This window comes from Rousettus aegyptiacus, unplaced genomic scaffold (assembly GCF_014176215.1).
Source record: "Rousettus aegyptiacus isolate mRouAeg1 unplaced genomic scaffold, mRouAeg1.p scaffold_m13_p_6, whole genome shotgun sequence".
NCBI lineage: Eukaryota > Metazoa > Chordata > Mammalia > Chiroptera > Pteropodidae > Rousettus > Rousettus aegyptiacus.
The window spans coordinates 56090483-56110621 of NW_023416309.1; the positions used below are offsets into that span (position 1 = coordinate 56090483).

The 20139-nt window shown below is 63.0% G+C and overlaps 1 protein-coding gene across 4 annotated transcripts in view; it reads right to left on the bottom strand.

Moving 5' to 3' along the window:
* FAM53B (family with sequence similarity 53 member B) overlaps positions 1 to 20139 on the bottom strand; it is a 101772-nt gene that overhangs the window by 4742 nt on the left and 76891 nt on the right. The window lies entirely within an intron of this gene.

A 20139-nucleotide genomic window follows, 5' to 3' on the forward strand; every position in this document is an offset into this window, starting at 1 on the left:
CCGCCAGAGTGCATGGGGACCTCGCAGGCTGTGCTGCTGCACGGAGGGGCACCATGCCACCCCACCCGCCCGCCACGACCACGGGGGAGGGGCACGACGGCTCAGCTGGCGTCGGACCCGCTGCTCAGGGCTTCCACTCAGGGAGCCAGGTTCCCCAGCGCCCCGCCTGGAGATGCTGAGACTCCGGGCGGGGGGCGGAGAGAAAGGTCCTCAGCGGGTACTCGGGCGGTGGCGGATGCTGCAGGGCTGCTGGGGTGGCCGGGCTCACCAGCTGAGGGCCTCGGGCAGCGCCCTCAGCCGCCTCATCTGTAAGAGCCGGCAGTGGGCCCCGAGACCCCAGTGAGAGTATGGCTGTCAAGAGCTCCCCGCCTCCGGGGCTCGCTTCACGAGCATGCTTCCAAGGGCCCTGTGCTGGGCGTAACGCTCTGCTGCTGCCGCCTGGAAAGTTTTTCAAAGGCCACGCGTTTTGTTTTGCACGGGGTTGGCCTGGGGTCCGCCTGAGCAGCAGGTGCAGCTTGAACACGACCCAAGGGTGCTCGGGCCACCTGCTCACGGAAGGAGGCGGGCCCAGCGCCGTGCACAAGCGGGTTCGGTTAAACACCTGCTTTCACAGCGGGGCATGAAACTGGGCCAGGCCTGGGACGGCGAGAGGCACCCAGGGCCCAGCCCTGGAGGTGCCCGGCAGGACCGGTCGCAGGGCAGCCCTGTGGAAGGTGGAGGCGGCGAGGCGGGGACCCAGAGCTCCACGAGCCTGCGCATGCCAAGGTCACAAGCCTGTCCCGAGGGCCCCGGGCCTTTCACGGGCGAGTGTTTATGTGTCACTGTGAAATACAGATGACCACCAGCTGTCGTGAGGAACGAGCTGCAGAAACAGGCTCTGCAAACGGGAAAGAAAAGGCGCTCTCTCTGGGGGAAGGCGGCCGTGCCTGGGCGCGCTCGCTCGTTGTTCCGGAATGTTCCATGGAGGAAACTGTTCTGATGGCTTCGCTTTTCCTGGAATCTTTTGATTCACTGAGAAAAGTGAAGCCTGAGTTAGCGGGGGTGGGTGGGGGGACTGTGGGAAAGGGCGCTGGGTCTGAGGAGAGAGGGGCCGGGCCACTCATTAGACCCGAGATGCCCGCTCAGGCCGAGGACCCCGCAGTCCCCAGACCTGGGCCGCCACGGGGTTCGACGAATCCCGCCCCAGTCTGCGCAGAGGGCGTCCCCTCCCGACAGAGCAGAGGAGCGGGCTGCAGACGCTCCACACGCAACACGGACGTTCCCAGGTCAGAGCACAGGCCTGACGCGGGGCGGGCGGAAGCCCCACGCGCCTGCGATGGAGGGTCTCCGAGGACCCTCCTGCCTCCCAGCCGCCGTCCGCCTGGCCGAGACCCGTGCCAGGGCACGAGACGCAGAGAAGAGGGCCCAGCCCAGGCAGCGGCAGCAAAGCCTGGCCTCAGCCTGCGTTCCCGTTCTCGCTGGCCCAGTTGGTCCAGTTCAAGGCCAGGAACTGCAGGGCCCCGGGAGCCAGAGCCGCCCCTCCCGGAAGTGGCAGTGGGTAAGAAAACTCCTGTGACAAATAACACTCCTGGGTCTGCCACTGTGCTCCTCAGATCATCCTGCCTCACCTTGTGCTTTAAACTACCTACGGGGCAGGGAGACTGACGTGTGTCCGGGCGCTCGTCACGTCCAACATTAGCCACACTGACGGAAGGTGCTGGAGACCCCAGGTTGCTGGGACTTTTCAGAGATGTAGCTTTTGCCCCAAGTGTGCCCCAGAGAAGGCTGAGGCCAGACGAGCTGTTACGGATCCAGGCTCTGTGTGGCATGGCTTCAGACAAGACCCAACATCTGACCCTCCATCCTCTGGGCCTTTGCCCACTTGCCGAATAAGGGGTGGGCTAAGGGCACCCAGGGCCACCCCCCGCTCTGGCTATTTGGCATATCTGGGTCCTTGCTTTGCAGCAGAGTGAGAAGCTGCAAGGTTTGCTTGGTGAATGCCACCACAAGCTAACCCCAGGATGCCACTGAACCCACCACCAATCGTCCTCAGAGCAGCTGCTCCTTGGCTGCAAAACCAGTGTCACCTTGAAAATGCTGTTGACACAAAACTCAGCCACAGTGAAAACCAAAACCCGCTCGCTGAATGCCCCAGGTGGTGGCACACCCCACCTGCCAGGGAGGGGCGTGAAGGCCACAGTGGGGCGGTGTGTGCCCTGCCCAGACTCCATCCCCAGGGGAGCCAGCCCTGGTCTGACATCCAGGGGCTGGCCCACGCCCAGGCCCTTCAGCTGCGCTGTGCCCACCACGCCTGGGGCAGGGCCGCACCCAGCTCTCACCGCAGGAAGGTGCAGCATGGGCCCTCCGGGGCCGGAGGCCGGCTCGCCCTCGGCAGCGTCTGCAAAAGCAGCAAAGCTGCTTCAAGTTCCAAGCACCACGTGAATACATCGTTCTAGGTTCAAGTTCAAAGCGCCATGTAAATACATCGTTCTAGGTTCAAGTTCAACGTGCCATGTGAATACATCGTTCTAGGTTCAAGTTCAAAGCACCACGTGAATGCATCATTCTAGGTGAAGCGGCTGCTCCAGGAAAAACTGTCCCCTGCCCCAAACGCTGTCCTCTGGAGGCCCAGCCCTGCCCTGCCCAAGTAACGAAGCTCGGACAGAACCGTCCATGTGGCCCCAGGCTAGTGGCTAGATGCCAACCAGCACCCCAGTCCTGGAATCTGGGGCGACTCAGAAATGGAGCCCCTGAAACTCAGGTAGTTTTCCCCAGACCGTCCGGGCCTCACTGTAGGCAGCGCCTGCCAGCCCAGCCCAGCCCACCCCACCCAGTCTCCCTGGGGCTCCCAGACAGGAGCGATGGCCCCTCTGCTGCACGGCCTATCTGTGCAGAGACGTGCTCCTGCACCCTCCTCCTGGGTGGGTGGCCCCTGGCTGGGCCCTGGAGACAGAGACAAAGTGAGGGGAGGGCAGGGGGTACCCCATGGCCAGGACTAGTAAGGGGTCTAGAGCAGCCCCAGGCCTCAGGGGGGACCAGAGCCCAAGTCCTCATCATACCACAGAGCTCCCCGTGGGGTCAGGGCTTCTTCCCCATCCTGTCCACCTCCCTCGCCCCCTCCGGGGTCCTCTGAGAGCCGCCCCAGTCAGTCCCTTGGACCCGAATCCCCTGCTTCTGAGGAACCGACCTACGACGGGAGGAGAAGGCGCTGTGCACAGCGCCTCCTCAGCACTGCTGTTCCTTCCAGAACAGGGGGCCAGGCCCGGGCCGGAGGCTGGACAGAGGGTCTGGTCAGGGGCCAGCTGTTGGGGCCAGCTTGCCTGACGTCTGCTGGGGTGGGAGACATGCCCCTTGTCGTTCTGAGTCCTATCACGAGGCCCACATGAGACTTGCTCTTGGCCTTAAACCAGGACACGCCTTCCTGAGGCACGCATGTGCCTCCCCTTCTCAGACAAGGAGGGTGCTAGGGGCCCCCACTTCCTTCTCCGGCACCGACCTTCAAGGCTGGCACATCGGTTTCCCCCCTTTTAAGGTCCAATCTTGTAGATGCTTTTGTGTTACAGACTTTGGGGAGCTACCTCAAATCTCCCTAGAAAGGGGTATAAACAAAAGCCCAACCAATGTGTCGAGATGGTCGGACCAGGCACACGGCCCGGCCTCAGCTCCCAGGAGCCTTGGCCGCTCTGCTGGAAGCTGCTGGGCCCAGGGCTCTGGCTGATGAGCAGAGGCGTTTCCTCCCAGACGCTTTCAAGAGATGGAATTCTCTAAGCATCAGGAAGACAGCAGGCCAGGAGAATGGCCAGCAGCCTGGACGTTTTCTAAGTCTCGTTTATGCTGGATGCTGGTACAGAGACAGCCAAGGCGGCAAGGCCTGTGGTTTCCTTGGGCGTGTTTTTTTTTTTGTTTTTTTTTTTAATTATTTCAGAAAACAGAAAAAGGCACCAGCATATTTTGGGCCTATCTTTACTCCATCTTTGATAAACCTGAACTTTGCAGGGAAGCTGGCTTCTCTCACAGGAAGCCCCACGGCTGCCCTGGGCCAGAGCTGTGGGTCGGCCTGGTTCCGGCGGTGCTGGAGATGACCCTGCTGGTCCCGCTGGAGGCTGGCCCTTTGCTCTGGGCATCTTATCACTGTGTTCCTGCCACAGCCCAGCTCCACTTCCTGCACAGGGCAGGTCAGCTGGTCAGCCAGTCAGCTGGTCACCTAGGCCTGTGTGAAAGCTGGGCCCGTTTCTGCAAAATGCTTACCTCTGGACTCCACGGGTGGCAACCCTTTTGCGCCTGGCCTGCTAGCCTATCCTTGGGGTAAGGGAAACGCCAAGGAGTTGCTGAAGCCTGGAAACAGGAAGTGAAGTTGCCTCAGGGGAGCCTCTGGGGCCCAGGGAGCACCCTCATTTGGCACTGGATCCTCTGGAGTGTCCCAGATCATGGGTGATAGGATCAAACAGCTCAGGGGGCAGGAAGTCTGTGTGGCAGGAGGATGGCCCTGGCAGTTACTAGGGAGCCCCTGCCTTCCTCGGCTCCCTTCTGCAGAGGCCGCCAATGTCTGCCGGGTGCCTGTTCACCTGAGGGTCCTTCTCACCCACTAACGCCCAGCTTTGCAGCCTCCCCTCTAGAAGCCCTGAGCTCGTGTGCACCCTGCCTGGCCCCGCACAGCCCTGACCCTGCACGCCGCTGCCCAGCTCAGGGGCCGGCTCAGAGCAGGTGCTCAGTGCAGCCTGGGGACAGGAAGGCAGGACCTACCTGGCCGGCCCCGCCCCCCCAGCTCGGCCTCTGTGTCCGCATAGTCCTGAGGTCGCTGGGGTGCTGTGGGCAAGAACAGACCTTGGTGGCCCAGAGTCCCCCCTCTGCTCACGCCCCACAGGCCCCGCTGCCATGCACCTCGTTTCTGCACCAGGCCCCTGGGCGGCAGGGGGCCTGCCCGGACCCGCGAGGCGTGGAGGCCGACGCCGAGGGGGCCGCCCGACACTCACGACTGGAAAACAAACGCTGTGTTTCTGCGGCGGACGTTCTGGGGCTTGTGCAGCCCCTCACTCTCAGCACGGCGTGAACTCCTTGCCTAACGAAAGCCGAGAGACCTCGCCAAAGCGCGCAGGGCCTGGCGGGGGCACCGAGGCCCTCACAGGGGACGCTGGGCCCTGGTCTACTGTCCAGCCACCTCGAGCTGGGTGCCCTGAAGGCCACCGGGAGACAGGACTGCAGAACATGGGGGCCCCTGCAGCTCCACCCCAACAGCCCCGCGGCTCTGTTCCAGAGGGAGGGGATCCTTTCTGGGGAAGCGAGCGAACTGCCACCCAGTCCAATAACCTCATTTTGCAGACGACCAGGAGCGGGGATGAGACTTGACCCAAGTCACACAGCTGGCTGATCGGCAACCTGACCTGGTGACTTCCAGACTGCGCTTGGGAGAGCCCGGATCGCGGGAGGATGGCAGCCTTGGCTGGAATCCCGGCTCCCGGGTGCCCAAATCGCCAAACTCCTGAGCCTCAGTTTCTCATTTAAACCACGAGGCTAAAAAAAAAAGCCCCAAAGTCACAGAATTGTTTAGAAGACCCACTGCATTGAGATCACGTCCATCTCTATATTAAATCGTGTTGATGTTTCCCCACCAAAGTGCTTTTTGACTTTCCTACTCTCCTTACTGCCAGAAACAAGGTTACCCGTTTCTAAAAATGACACTTTGCAAAACTGTGCAGACAAAAAAAGGAAACCCTGCCAGCCCCAAGTTCCTGCACTTATAATAATCGCCAGATTAACTCTGGGCTTTATGTAAGCACAGGACATGAAAACGCCAGGAAGGCCCACCCGAGTGGCTAAGGGGCCACACACGTGCCGGACGTCTGCACGAGGGCCACCAGCTGGGGCCCCTTCACGCGGCTTGAAGGCGCCTCACAGACACAGGAAGAGCAAAGCACTGGAAACCGTCTCGCTGTGGGGTTCGCACGGACCCTGCCCGCCGGACTGGGCCTGCTTTGGGGCGTCTTGCTCTGTGGGAGAGTAGTGCGGGCTTTGTGGGAGACCCACTGTGGAGGGCTGCTTTGTGCCCCAAACCCGGGCCTCCCCCGAACAAGGCCCGCCTCCCCAACAGTGCCAGCCGCGTCCAAACGACCGGTGTAACCTCCCAGAGCAGCCATCTGCCCTGCCCTGGCCCTCCGGGTCTGGGGGGGACGGCCCCTCATGTCTGCGGGAGCTGGGTGCCATGGGAACGTCACGACACACACGGAACATGGCCACGTGGGCCAGGTGTCTCCATTCTGGGGCATGTGAACACGGAACCCCCATTTCTCCCTGTCATCGTTTTTCTATACCTGGATAACAGACGAGGAGCAGAGACAAGTTCTAAGGGTCGGGTTTCCTCTCGGTTTGCGGGGTGGGAGGGGATCTCTTCTTTCTTCCCTGACGATAAAATACAAATCATAGAGAAAGGCTGGCAAACATCACAGCGGCATAACTGGCCGCTTTATCTGCTCAAACAGGCCTCAGCATAGAAAACACCAGAAGCGAACAGTCCCCACGTCCCTCACAGGCCACAGAAGTGCAGCTGCCGAAGCACGCCCCGTCTTGGATGAGCCGGGCCCCAGTGCACACCACACGCCCCGCTCTGCTCCCGGGAGCCAGCATCCTGCCGGCTCCTCCCCTGCTGCCGATGTCGCCAGAATGGGCGGGCTGACGCGGGGAGCTGGAGTTCCCCGACCACCCACAGGGCACCCTGGATGGCCCAGGGCCCCTGAGAGCAGGCCCCAGAGGATCAGCACAGAATGTCCAGATGCGTTCACTTCTGCGGTGCCAAGAAGGGCTCCCCTGCCAGTCAGAGGGTCTCCTCTCTGGCCACCCGGCCGGCCGTGACACAGGCCATCCGCCCCCTCCCTGCTCTGTGACTTGGTCCAAGAACGATGGCTCTCCCAAGGAAGGCACCATGGGGTGGGGCATCATAAACAGGGTCTAGGTGCAGCTCTGGGGAGCCTCGGGCAAACTCTGCCCGCTTCCAGGCCGCCACCGGTCCTCTGCGCTGAGAAGGGCTGGTCCCCAACGGTTGCCGTCACCGGCTCTGGGCCCCCAGCGGTCTGCAGAAGGTGGGAGACACGAGATGTGCCGCGGGCCAGTGCGGGGTCCGGGACGAACCTGAGGCGGACGTGGCACCTGCCTTCTGGGTCTAGCTGCCACATACCGGGCGTGTCCTGGGAAAGTCCTGCTGGCTCGGGCCCATCAACAAAATGTGAGAATCCTCGGCATGAGCCCTGGGTGTCCCGCCCTGCCCTGAGGGGTGCTGCACAGCCGGCTGAGACACCACGTAAAGCCTGGCACCCAGTCCAGATCAGAACAGTACCAGTCGCCCCACATGGCACCCCCGCTTCAGGCGAGACCTCCTGCAGCACCCTCCCCGAGCACTCATCAGGGTCCGCGGCCCGGGAGCCTGTTTCGCCCACGCAGGCTCCACTGGATGCACCGAGCTCTCCCAGAGGGGGTGTCTTCCATCAGCCGGGATCACCCCGAAACAAACACCTCTCCCTTCACAGCCCAGCGGAAATGCCCACACTCGCCCCCACAGGGCCCTCCATCCTGGAGCCCCCACGCCACGCCACGGGCTGGCCGGTGGGGCTCCGCGAGGCTCAGACATGGAGCACGCCTCGCTCGCTGCCTCCCTGCTGCCTGCGGGAGCAAGGGCCGGCGCTGAACGGAGGGGTGAAAGGCTCTGTTTGGGGTGGAATCCTCTGTTACCAGGACAGTGTTTTCTTGGGCTCCGCGTGCAACCTGAGTTTCTCTTTCCCCATCTGTAAAATGGGGAAATAAAACCGCCCTCACGAGGCTGGAACGGGGCTGAAGCGAGATTAGAAACAGGGCCTGGCTCGGCGGGATTTCAACCCCATTGTACGGTGCCCAGCGGCCCCAGGACGGAGGCAGAGGGCCAGGTGGAAGCTGCCTCAGGAGAGAATCACCCATCTGCATCCCACCCGCCTGGCCCACGAGAGCAGAAATCCAGGCGCGCCGGGGAATGGCGGCTGCGCGGGCCCGCACTGGCCGCCAGAGCTCCTCAGGGGCCAGGAGAGGCGGCTGCCCAGCCTAGCCCGGCTCGGCCAGCATGTCCCAGCGTGCCTGGGCAGGGCAGGTGGCCACAGACATGCCCATGGGCAGTGGGCACGGCAGGAAATTCCTGAGCACGTTCTGCCTCTCTGGGATCAGCTGTCCCCACCTGCAGAGCCACAGGTGAGTGGCAGGGACAGTGTGTGGGGCCCTGGTGCTCCTGAGCCCAGAGGCCCTATAAGGGGACTGCCTCTCCTCAGGGCTTTATCTCACCTGGAGGCAGGCGAAACATGTGCTTAGCTACAGGGTAGGGGGTGGGGACTCTTGGCCACCAGGCACCCTTCCCGGGTGGCCTGACCTCTCACTAAGGTAAAGCCCATCTTTCTAACCAAGTCCAACGCCACGCGGGGCCAGGCCTGCATCTTGGGACCAGGAGGCCTGGCTTGGAGTCCCAGCTCTGCCCAGGGCCCCAGGATGACCTGAGCAGGTCTCATCCCCTCTCTGGGCCCAGTTTCTCCACGCTGCAGTGAGGGACGACAGGGGACAGTGGGAGTTGGAGAGGGTTCAAAAATCGGGGAAAACCTGTGCTGTGCACACCAGACTTCTGGATGCTTCTGGCCACCACCCGAGGGAGGCGTTCCCCCGGCCCCGGCAGGCAGCCCCTAGTGCTGGGCCACAAGGATGTGTGGGCGACAGCATGGGCGGGGTGCTGCACTCCCCGCCAGGCCCGAGCCCACCCCGGCAGATGTCCGGATCTGGGCATGGGGCGGTCGCTCAGGGCACGCTTTCTCGAAGGGCGCTGGAGGTGCCAGGAGAGCCACGAGGGACTGCAGGGCGCCCCATCCCGAGCATCGTGAGGGCGGCCTGGGGCTCGCTCTTTGCAACCAGACAGACACAGGAGTGGAGGCTCTGCCGCTCCCGAGCTGAGTGATTCCGGACACGTCGTTTCTACTCTCAGAGTCACCGTGGGAGCCGTGACACCGACCTCGCGAGGGAGTGTACGGAAAAATCAGCTCAAGGCCGCAGCGTGCTGGCGGACCGCGGTTCCCCCTGGGTGGCCGAGCCCGGGCTCCGGAAGGGCTGGCCAGGGCGGGCCCCTGTTTCACCGACTTTCCCGGTGACATAACTGTGCGTTTCCTGATGGGCTCATTTTTCCCCTTTTGTTCATTACTGTTTAAATGCTTGGCAGGATATGCAAACACAGCACCTGCACCTCGAGGCATCCAGAAGACCCAGAAGCCCTCACGGTCCGAGCGTAGGTGCCCCGGGTGGAGGCCAGGGGCCAGCACTGGGCGAACCTGTCGCCTCTGCTGTCTCAGAACCCGATCCCAAGGCGGGCTCTGCGGCAACACCACGTCCACGCAGGAGCCCGAGGTTGCCTTGCCAAAGCCCCACAAGGGGCCGGCGCTGGGGCCAGGCTCACCCCGGCTCTGCACAGAGCCTGTGCCCTCACCCACCTGCTGCTCCTTGATGCTGCAGAAACGCCGGGATTCGGAACAGAAACCCAACCTCATTTCTGCCCCCCGAGAGCCCCTGTTAGTCTTCACCTGCTACCTGGTAACAATTCCCAACCACACAGGGCAGCAAGGGCTCCTGGGTGGCCCCGGAGGGGTGTGCGGGGCTTGGAGCGGCCCTGAGTGACGTTCCGTCATGTGCAGAAAATCGACCTGTAAGGCAGACCTACCGTCGGTCCCACCGTCAGCCCCAGGAACAGAGCCGGGGCGTTTCCGGGGTTCGTGCTTGTGTCCCTGCAGCCGTGAAGCCTCTGACGACCGCAGAACTAACGGCCAGTGAGCATTTACCCTGCGCTCCGCAAGGCTCGTCCCGCTGAACCCGCACAGCAACCGGGGCGGGGGGTGGGTGCTACCGTCACCGGAAGTCAGAGACTCGCCGAGGCCACACAGGGAGTGAGTGGGGAGGACGTGGACCCCGCAGGCCACCCCCAGGACTGAGTGCCTGAGGGCGGAACGGAGAGGGAGAGGGAAAGGACGGGTCCCCCTGAGGCAGGTGCCAGCCAGGCAGCAGCAGGCTAAAGGCTTCCGGAAGGGGGTGTGTGCCCAGGCTGACCCCACAGGGCCCTCGGTCAGGCGGGAGCAAGGGGCAAAGGCCGTGAGCACACTACCTTCCTCCGGAGCCCGCCCCGGGTGGAGGACGAACGTGTGTCGGGGCGAAAGGCCGAGAGCGCCAAGGAGGAAGCAAATCGACAAGACGAGGAGAGGGGCCAGCACGGCGCCTGCCCGCAGGGCACGCAGCACCTGGGCGTCTTCCCGCGGGCCCGGCCTGCCGTCATGCCCTTCTCCCCCCGGGACACGGTGCTCGCACGCGTGTGGGTGTGTGCATATCGCGTGTGTGCGCACACACAGCTCTGCCGTCTTGCAATTACTTCAAGGTGCTACAGCTCTTACGGTAACTGATGATGACGTGGGCGACCCAACTCAGAGCCCCGTGGCCCTCTGGGTCCGGACGGGTGCCGTGAGGTGGGGACCAGCAGGACGGCGGGGCAGTGCCTGGGACCCCGGCCTCCGGCCTGAGCCCAGCGCCAGTGGAGCCCATGTCAGGAAACGGGCCCACGTCTCTCTCTCTCTTGCAGCAGCGTCTGGTGACTTGGAAGAGGCACCGAAGCCCTGGGGAAGTCCCTTCCTACCCGTGAGTGGCTACCACCGCGATGAGCAGCCGCGACACCGTGCGTTATCTGAGGGGCCTGGGCTTGCTGGGAAAGGGGAGCCCAGGGCCACGGAGCCTGCGGAGACCATCTCTAAACTCCCCGGAGGAGCAGCCCCGGGGGGAAAAGCAGAGCTGGGCCAGCCATGGCCACCAGCTGGGGCCCGGGCCCCTGGGCCACAGGAAGAGGCCCTTCTTCACCCTCTGCCTTCCAAGCAGATGGGTGGGTCTTATTAAGAAAATGAGAACTGGCGATACCCACAGCTCCCTTGAACTGGGCACCCACTATGTGCAGGCACTCACACACACACACACACACGTACACACACACACACACGTACACATGTATGCGCACGTGCATGCATGCACACACACCCCGCCCTGCAGACCTCCTGGGAGAACCGGCCGGGGGAGCCCTAGCCAGCAGGTCTCTACACCCACAACCACAGCCAGTGTCACGCGGGGCAGGCTCTGGGCACAGAGCGGTCATTATTCTCTCCCCCCACAAGGATGCTGGCCCGGCCGCTTTGTCCCTCTGTGCCCATTTCAGCTGGAAAGTGGTCATAATGGAAGTGACCGTGCAGAGCGGCTGGGCTAGCACGGTGCAGGGCACACGCGGCCTCACCCAGCGACGGCCCAGACTGTGACCACCAGCCACAGCACCACCAAGTGGCCTTCACCCTTTCGGAAGCTCTGCCGGCAAACCGAGGCGGATCAGAACCCCTAGAACCAGGATGGGGGCCCCCGAAGCCCGCCCTCCCTCCTCCCTTCCCCGTGCCCTTCGGCAATCCAGGACGGCTCCTGGCCGGGCAGTGGATAAGGACGTGGGTGGCGACTGTTCTCGGTGAACCTCACGTTAATGCCAGGTGACCGGCACACACTCCGCAGCCCTTCCTCAAACGACCCGGCTGCGGGAGCGGCAGAGTGAGGTCCCCACCCCGGGGAATGGCTCAGAGGACACTGTGCAAAGGTCCCTGCACAGAGGGTGGCCAGAGGCGACCTCCCCTGGCTTCCCAGACGGTGGTGGGAGGGCGTATCTATCAGCCGAGAGCCCGACCCCGGGGGGCAGGCGGGTCCTGGGGCTGGCCCCGGCAGTGGCAGTGGGGGACGGACACAGAGGGGGACAGCCTGGGCTGCCTCTCCAGCCAGAGGCTCCTCGAGCCGCGAGGCAGAGGGGGTGGTGTGTCAGTCCGTCCTGTAGGAGTTGGCACTGACCAAAGCATGTGTCCCTGAGTGGGTGAGGGTGGCCCCCGTGCACCCAGAATCCTGGGAGGCCAGCCCCTCTTGTCCCCCGAATGAGAGAAGGAGCCGTGTATGCGGGATTCTGTCCGCAGGGCAGAAGCCAGTTCCACCAGGCAAAGGGCCGGCAGTGGTCACCTGCCTCAGGGGCGGACACAGGACAATGAGCAGGCTCGGTGTCCATGGGGGAGTCTCAGGGTGCCCTGCGGCCTGCAAGGAACTGGGCTGAGGCCTCGGAGCCTGCAGAAAGGGGCGGCTGGGGCCAGCTCGGGACGCTCCGCCACCACAGCTGCCCTGTGACACCATGCTCCCCTCTCCACCTCGTCCTCGGGGGGTGTCCGGGACTACGGGCCCAGCTTCCTTTTCCATTTTTTAAAACTGAAAATTGAGGATCCTAATAAAAACAACACTAATTCTAACCGAGCGCTCCGTCGGGCCCTGGGGTGCTCAGGAGAGACCCTGACATTGCCGGCGGGAGGAACGGGGCGAGAAGCCATTGACGGTGTGGCCGTCCTTCCCAGCTCCTGGGGACACAGACTCGAGGGCGGACGGGAGGGAAATCGTGGGGCCGCAAAGCCGGCGGAGCCATCGCGGGGCGGGGCGGGCGGCAGGCCCTGCAGAGCCCGCGCCCCTGGGAAACGGGCCGCCCTGCCGCCCTGCTCGGCACTCGAGCCTCGTGGGCACCGAGAAGGCGCCCCGTCCTGTGCCATCTCCCGACTCGGAAGGATCGGATTTCTCGTCTGAGGCCAGACATGGGACGGGGACTGCGGCCACCGGGGAGGTCGAGCTCCTTCGCTCCAGACCGTGAGCCTGAGCTGTGCACTGTCGTCTCCGGGTGATCGTCACGACTGGGGGGCTGTGGGCATCTGCGGGGGTCGAGGCGGGGGCCCTGCAATGCGGCACCAGCTCGCCTCCCTCCGACGGAGAGCTATCAGTGGAGCCGAGGGTGAGCGACCGTCCTGGCCGCGACCTCACAGCACGCCCCTCTGGTCTGGGAGCGCGGCTTGCGTCCGTCCGGGTGTCCGCTTGGTCCCTTACGAGAACGTGCCCGCTGCAGCGCCCATGCAGCCAAATCCGTGTGTCCCCCGCCCACCCCGGTGGGCTCACCATCTCCCCCGGGCCTTCGGCGCCTGCAGGAGACGGGCGGAGGAACGCGGGATCTGCGGCCGAGCGCGGAAGGAACCCTGGCACTAACGGAACCGCGTTCTGACCAAACTGGGGCTCCCGCCTGTCAAGCCGCCATCTTCCATGTCCTGGCTCAGTCCCCCTGCTCCCAGCCCTGGGCCTCTGGGATGTTAGACCGAGGGCCAAAATCACGAGGTTAGATCTGTGGAGGACACGGGGTTTACGGGAACTCAGAGTCCCTGCTCTCCGGCGCAGGTGGCGACGGTGCCCTCTGTGGCTCCCACCCCGACTCCCGCCTCCTGCTGATAGGAGAAGGGCCTGCACCCACCCCGGCTCGTGTGAGTCCTGACCTCCCTTCTTATCTGAGCTGCCGGCCTGCCGTACCGACGTGGTTCGTGTGGCTGCTTCGGGGAGGCCGCAAGCAGGCACGGTGCACGCCCAGGGGTTCCGGGACCGCTGGAGCGTCGCCCCCCAGCAGGAGGGCCTGCGGCGAGCGGGGGCACAGCTGGGACACACAGACGCCGTTCTCGCCAGGTCCAGAGCGAGGCCTCACCCGCGGGCTCCAAGGTGCCTAGCAGTCTCAGGACCAGCCCGGGGACCACGAAAGCATGACACGGCCACCATCCTGGAAGGGCCATCGCGAGGCACGGAGCCCTACGGGGGAGCCCGGGGCAGGGGACTGGGCTCCGCCCCTGGGGCGCTCCTGGTTGGGAAGGGGCGGGGTGGGGGAGGGGCGCTCCGGCGAGGTCCCGGGGCCGGCGTGCCTGGAGAACTCGGCTGTGCGAGGCGCAATGCCGAGCACTTTTAAAACGTCACCTCATTTAATGTGTGTCGCTTTCCTGGGGACCCAACTTCATTATCACCCCCATTTCACAAACAGGTGTTTGAGCCTCAGCGGCCCGAATGAATGGCTGGCACGAAGCCACTGTGAGTCTGCCCGCCTCCCAGGGGCCGCCCGAGCCCCAGACCACGCCGTTTCTCCTGCTTCTGGACCCCACGCCCTGACGACGAGGTGCGAGGTGCGTCGGGACCTCGCTGGGTGCTGACTTGTACGCCTCGAGGCCCTCAGGGGGGCGGGCACGAGAAGGGAGGGGAAGCGGCCTGCGCCGGACCCTGCGCGTGAACCTGAGGGCCTCACGGCTGCCATGACGGAGAAGCGGACGTCGCCGACTCCGACGCGAAGGCCGAGGCCGACGCCCGGTGCCGCGGCCAGGGCCCGGCGGAGGCGAGGGGGCCCGCGCTCCTCCACGCCACCCCGCCGCGCGCCCGCGGCCCCCCCGGCTGGAGGAGTCACGGGCGGAGCCGAGACGCGCCCCAGAGACGTCTGCAGCGTCGCGAGACGTGCCGCAGCAGCTCGAGGGCGCGCACGGGGGCCCGGGGCCACTGGCGCCCTAGCAGGCCCCGCACGGCCAGGGGGGCCACGCCGGAGCGCGGCAAGGGCTGCGCGCAGCCATCGGCCGTGGGCGGCAGGGTGGGGCGAGCGGTGGGAAAGGAAGCGGGTGTGGGCACGGCGGGCGTCGACAGGAAGCGCACTCGGAGCAGGCGGAGGCCGTGCGTGCTGCCGCCCCGACTTCTGCATTCTCGGTCCTGAGGCGTGGAAGAGCCGCCCGCCTCTGCGGGGCAGAAGGGCACGCCCTTCCTCCTCGAGAAAGCCCTTTTCCTGGGAGCACTGGGGCACCCAGGCCTCTGAGAGGAAACAGATCCTCGGGCTCCTGGGCTCTGGGAACGCCCGTGGGAAAACCCCAGGTTCAAGGCCACGGTCTTGGATGTGGTAAAGGGCTAAACCTGGGGCAGGAAACCTCCAAAATGGAGGGGCGGATGGGCGGTGGCTGCCTCCAGACCAACGTGCCAGCGCCCACGAGCCCGCGACCCCTGAGGAGGGGCAAAGCCAGGGATGCGGAGGGATGAGCGGCAGCCGCTGCGCCCCGGCCTGACGCCACGCCACCGGCCGCCAAGTCATCACCCGCCTCCCCTCGGAGCCTCCTCTCCCCGCCTGGAAATGGCAGGCAGGGTCTCCGGCCGGCCCGCTCGGCAGGCGTGCCTCGAGACCTCACGAAGAGCTGTCACGAGGCTTCGGCAGGGAGGGCCCGCTAGGCCGGTAGCAGCAGAGCCCCGGACTGCGCCCCACCAACAAGCCCGAGAGGTTAAGTAACGTGCCCAGGGTTCCACGGCTGAAAGACACGCCACCCCAATTCAAGGCAGCCACGGCCCTGGCTGCTCGGGGCTCCTCCCGCCGCCGGGAGGCCCGGCCGGGATTAACAATCGTGGGAACCTGCCCTGGAAACAGAAAGCCCCATCCCAGCCCTGGAAGAATGTGCGGCGTCACCGGACACACCAGCGAGTGAGAAGCACTTGCCACGACAAGAGAGATGCTTGGGAGGCTCGGGGCGAGGGCCGACGAGGCAGGACGGGACCGGCGAGAGCTGACGGCCACGTCCTGGCGACTTGCAGGAACAGCCGGGGGCCTGCGGGGGACGGCGCCAAGGAGGGGCGGGCTGCGGCAGAGGCGATGGGAGCACCAGGCGCTGGCCGCTGCCTCGTTACCGACGGCCTGTGTCGCCCTGGGCAGAGGCGCCCTCCTCTCTGAGCCTCAGTTTCCCCAGATGCACAGTGATAGGACTGGAGCAACGTCCCTTCAAGTTCTAGGACTTATGGGTTCCAGCTCGAACCTCTGTACCTCTTCGCCCTCCACAGTGGGAGCAAGGAAGCCAGCCCTGACCACTGGAAGTTTTTACGTTGCCTTCCTAGAGGAAAACACTGTTGTCTCAGTGGACACCAGCACTTGACCTTGGCAGAGGCCCCTGCATTGTTCTCGGACCGGCATGGCACCCTCCGACCAACCAGGATGGAGGGTGGGTGGAGAGGGTGCTGCTGCCTTGCACACTGGCCCGGGCATCAAAGGCAGCAGCGGGAGGCAGAAAGCACAGCCCTGGCCGGCCCTACCTCCACGTGAGTCAGCAGCTGTTCCTTCCAAAATATTTTTCCTCCGCCACATACCGTGGGGTACTGCCAGCGTCCCCGCGGCTGCCAGAGTCCACGTTCACACGGCTGCAGGAAGGGCGCCTGCCATGAGCGGCGCCCGCCCAGGAGACCGCTGCCCGCCCCGGGGCTTGGACCAACAGTGTCCTGCCCGCCCCGCCCCCCGCCCCCCCGGCATGCGTGGGGAAGTGTCACTTCATTCCTTCTACCCCTTCAGGCTCCGGAAGAAACTCACGACAACTGAATGCAGATCTATCCCAGGAACTAAGCTGTGTATCTCTAGCCCAGGATGCTTCTACAAGGCGGGGTATGCCTAGCCCCATTTCCCAGGGAACAAAACAAAACCCTGAGGCCCAGAGAAGCGGCCTGCCCAGGCTCCTGCAGCTAGTGCAGAGCAGAGGCGGGACCGACTCCCGGGCTCTCTCGCCCCCGGCCAGCTCCCGCTCGACCGTGGGCTCCGAGCTCCAGTCATCTCCTGAGATATTTATAGCACAAAGAACTAAAGCCATAACAAGACAATCTGGAGACATGTGCAGACGACATCATTATCTACCAGACGCCTTTTCTCCCTAATGGAGCCAGAATATTTTATTCTTAGTAATATAATTAAGTATAAGATCATTTTAAGATGCTAAAGGCTCCACCTCGCCCTCAGAGCAAGCACTAAGGAAGCAGCAGCTAACACTGGGACCTCTCTCTACAAGCGAGAACTTTCCACCAATCAGAGGAGGCCAAAGGTGAAAGAGCCTTCTCGACAGGGCAGAACCCCAGGTCGCTGCAGTACCCTTAAGATGACAGATTTCTTCCACTATGATTCCGAGAGCCAGGCATGAGCCTGGGTCTTCTAAGTGTTCTGTGTTGGACTCTCCGTGCTAAGTGACGCCGATGGGGATGATGATGGTAGAAATGGTGGCGATGATAATGATGATGGTGGTAATGATGGTGATGATGAAGGTGATGGTGGTGGTGATGGTGGTGATGATGGTGGTGATGATGGTGATGATGATGATGATGAAGGTGATGATGGTGATGATGATGGTGATGATGGTGATGATGGTGGTGATGATGGTGGTGATGATGGTGATGATGGTGATGATGAAGGTGATGGTGGTGGTGATGGTGGTGATGATAGTGGTGATGATGGTGGTGATGATGGTGATGATGATGATGATGAAGGTGGTGATGATGGTGATGGTGGTGATGATGGTGATGATGGTGGTGATGATGGTGATGATGATGATGATGAAGGTGGTGATGATGGTGATGGTGGTGATGATGGTGATGATGGTGGTGATGATGGTGATGATGATGATGATGAAGGTGGTGATGATGGTGATGATGGTGATGGTGGTGATGATGGTGATGATGGTGGTGATGGCGATGATGGTGGTGATGATGGCGATGATGGTGGTGATGATGGTGATGATGATGGTGATGGTGGTGATGATGGTGATGATGGTGGTGATGGTGATGATGGTGGTGATGATGGTGATGATGATGGTGATGGTGGTGATGATGGTGGTGGTGATGGTGGTGATGGTGGTCATGATGGTGATGATGGTGATGATGATGGTGATGGTGATGAATGTGGTGATGATGGTGATGATGGTGGTGATGATGGTGATGATGATGATGATGGTGGTGATGATGGTGATGGTGATGAATGTGGTGATGATGGTGATGATGGTGATGATGGTGGTGATGATGGTGATGATGATGATGATGAAGGTGGTGATGATGGTGATGATGATTATGTTGATAATGGTGGTGATGGTGATGAATGTGGTGGTGATCATGATGGTGGTGATGGTGGTGATGAATGTGGTGGTGATCATGATGGTGGTGATGGTGGTGATGATGATGGTGATGGTGGTGATGATGGTGGTGGTGATGGTGGTGATGGTGGTGATGATGATGGTGATGGTGGTGATGATGGTGATGATGATTATGTTGATAATGGTGGTGATGGTGATGAATGTGGTGGTGATCATGATGGTGGTGATGGTGGTGATGAATGTGGTGGTGATCATGATGGTGGTGATGGTGGTGATGATGATGGTGATGGTGGTGATGATGGTGGTGGTGATGGTGGTGATGGTGGTGATGATGATGGTGATGGTGGTGATGATGATGGTGATGATGGTGGTGATGATGGTGATGGTGATTGTGATGATGGTGGTGATCATGATGGTAGCTACCATTTGCTGAGTGCCCACAGTGTGACCAGATGTATTAGGTGCTTTATGCCCTTTGGCTTATGTGACCTGCACACCAACCCTCTCGGGTAAGTTATTAACCCCGTTTTCCAAGTGAGGAAATGGAGGTTCAGAGTAGTTACCTGGTTAGAGAGTAAGGAGGCTGAGGCTGAAACCCTGGCCTCCTGGATTCCACAGGTGCTGTTTCTCGTCTACCTCATGCCTCACCCAGTGACCACTCCGGGAGATCAAACTTTCCTCTGCCGATGACCAGTTTCCGGACTCTATTTGCCCGGTACAAATGGCCCGCTCCCCCCATCGAGCCAGCCTCGCTCAGCTGTCGGCACCTGTTCTAGGAGGCGGAGGCTGTGGGAAGGGAAATGGCTCCCCGAACGTGGGCGTCATGTGCTCTGACGGCAGCGAGGGTGAGAGCAAGCTTCTTCACACAACGAGGAAGGAAGGAAAGCAGGCGGGACCGATGGGTGCCGGGGGCGGCGGGGAGCATGCAGGGGTGCTGCTGGGCTTCATGCACCCTCCTTCGCCGAGGGCTCCCCAATCTCCCTTCAGAGGCTGCTTCCTGCTCAAGCCGCCACAAAGCCGAAGCCGCAGCAGCGAAGGTGGCAGCCAGGCAGAGCGGTGGCTGAGCAAATCCTGTTTGCCGGCCTCCCTGTTTGCCTCTGCACTATGTGAGCGGGGACTAGGTCGCGGCTCAGCCTCCCCTCGGAGCCCCCGGTGGCCTTGCTGCCAGCCTGCTACCGCCAGGAGTCGAGGCCCTCAGCTCCCCATGTGCCATGTCCGCCTGGCGTGGAAGGGGTCCCCCTGGGCCTGCCCTGACCTCTGGGCCGCTGAGGGAGACGCACAAGCACGTGGCTGTGGCCACGTCTCTCTCCTCACCGGCCAGCACCCCGACTGGAAGCCCAGCTGCCGGACGAAAGCCCACACACACGCAGGCCCCCGGGGCCCAAACGGAGCACCCCACTCTCCCGCCTCCTCCTCTGCCCCGCCTCCCCAGTGGCCTCCGTACTTCCTCCTCAGGGCTGTGCCGTGCACACGGTCAGCTGACTTCCTGCCTTGGGGCCTGGCCGCTCTGGAGGGGCAAGGCCGTAGAACTGGCCGGTGACCCAGCCCTGCAGACACCTCGCTCCTGCCCCAGGCTGGCAGCTGCCCCCGCACCCCCTGTACCCACATGGTGCAGGGACGGCGTGGTCCTTCACACAGCCCCTGCTGGCCGGGCCGAGGGTGCCCACGCCAGTGTCAGGACGGCCTCGACCCGAGGGCCTGTGCTCACCGGTTCCCCTATTCCTCATCCACGAAGCACCCACTGTGCGCCAGGTGCTGTCCTGAGCTCCGTGGACAGGCCCCTCGCCTCTGGGCGCCCCGTCCCAGAAAATGCACCTGACGAACTCCGACCCAGCCCAATTCGGACCCATTAAAATAAGACAAAAATGAGAATTCTTTTGAGGCTGGATATCTCCCCAAGTTCTTCATTTCCGGCCACCTTTTCCACTTGGGTCTGAGACTTTCCCAAGTTTGTCCCAGGAGTAGGGAGAATCACCCATTCCCCAAATGCCTCTGCTCAGTAGGTCTGAGCCGTGACGGTGCTCAGGCCGCCCGGAGAGTCACGCACGCGGCACGGTCACGTCTGGCCTGGGGCCGGCGGAACGGGGAACTCAGGTCCGACTCACAGCTCGGGAAATTAGGGCCCGGGACACCACTGCCCAGTGCCTCGCAGAGGCGGCGGGGGCCGCGGTCTCTCTGGCGTGGGCTGTGGGGGCTTCAGAGAAGGAGCCTGGCCTCACGCCACCCTCGGATCTGGTCCCAGCCTCTCCCTCCAGGTGACAAGTGCTGGATGACCGTAGCGCAACCGCGTCCCTCCTCCAGGCCTCAGTGGTGTCACCTGCAGAGCGAAGGGGCTAAAGGAGGCGAGTGACGTTGGGTG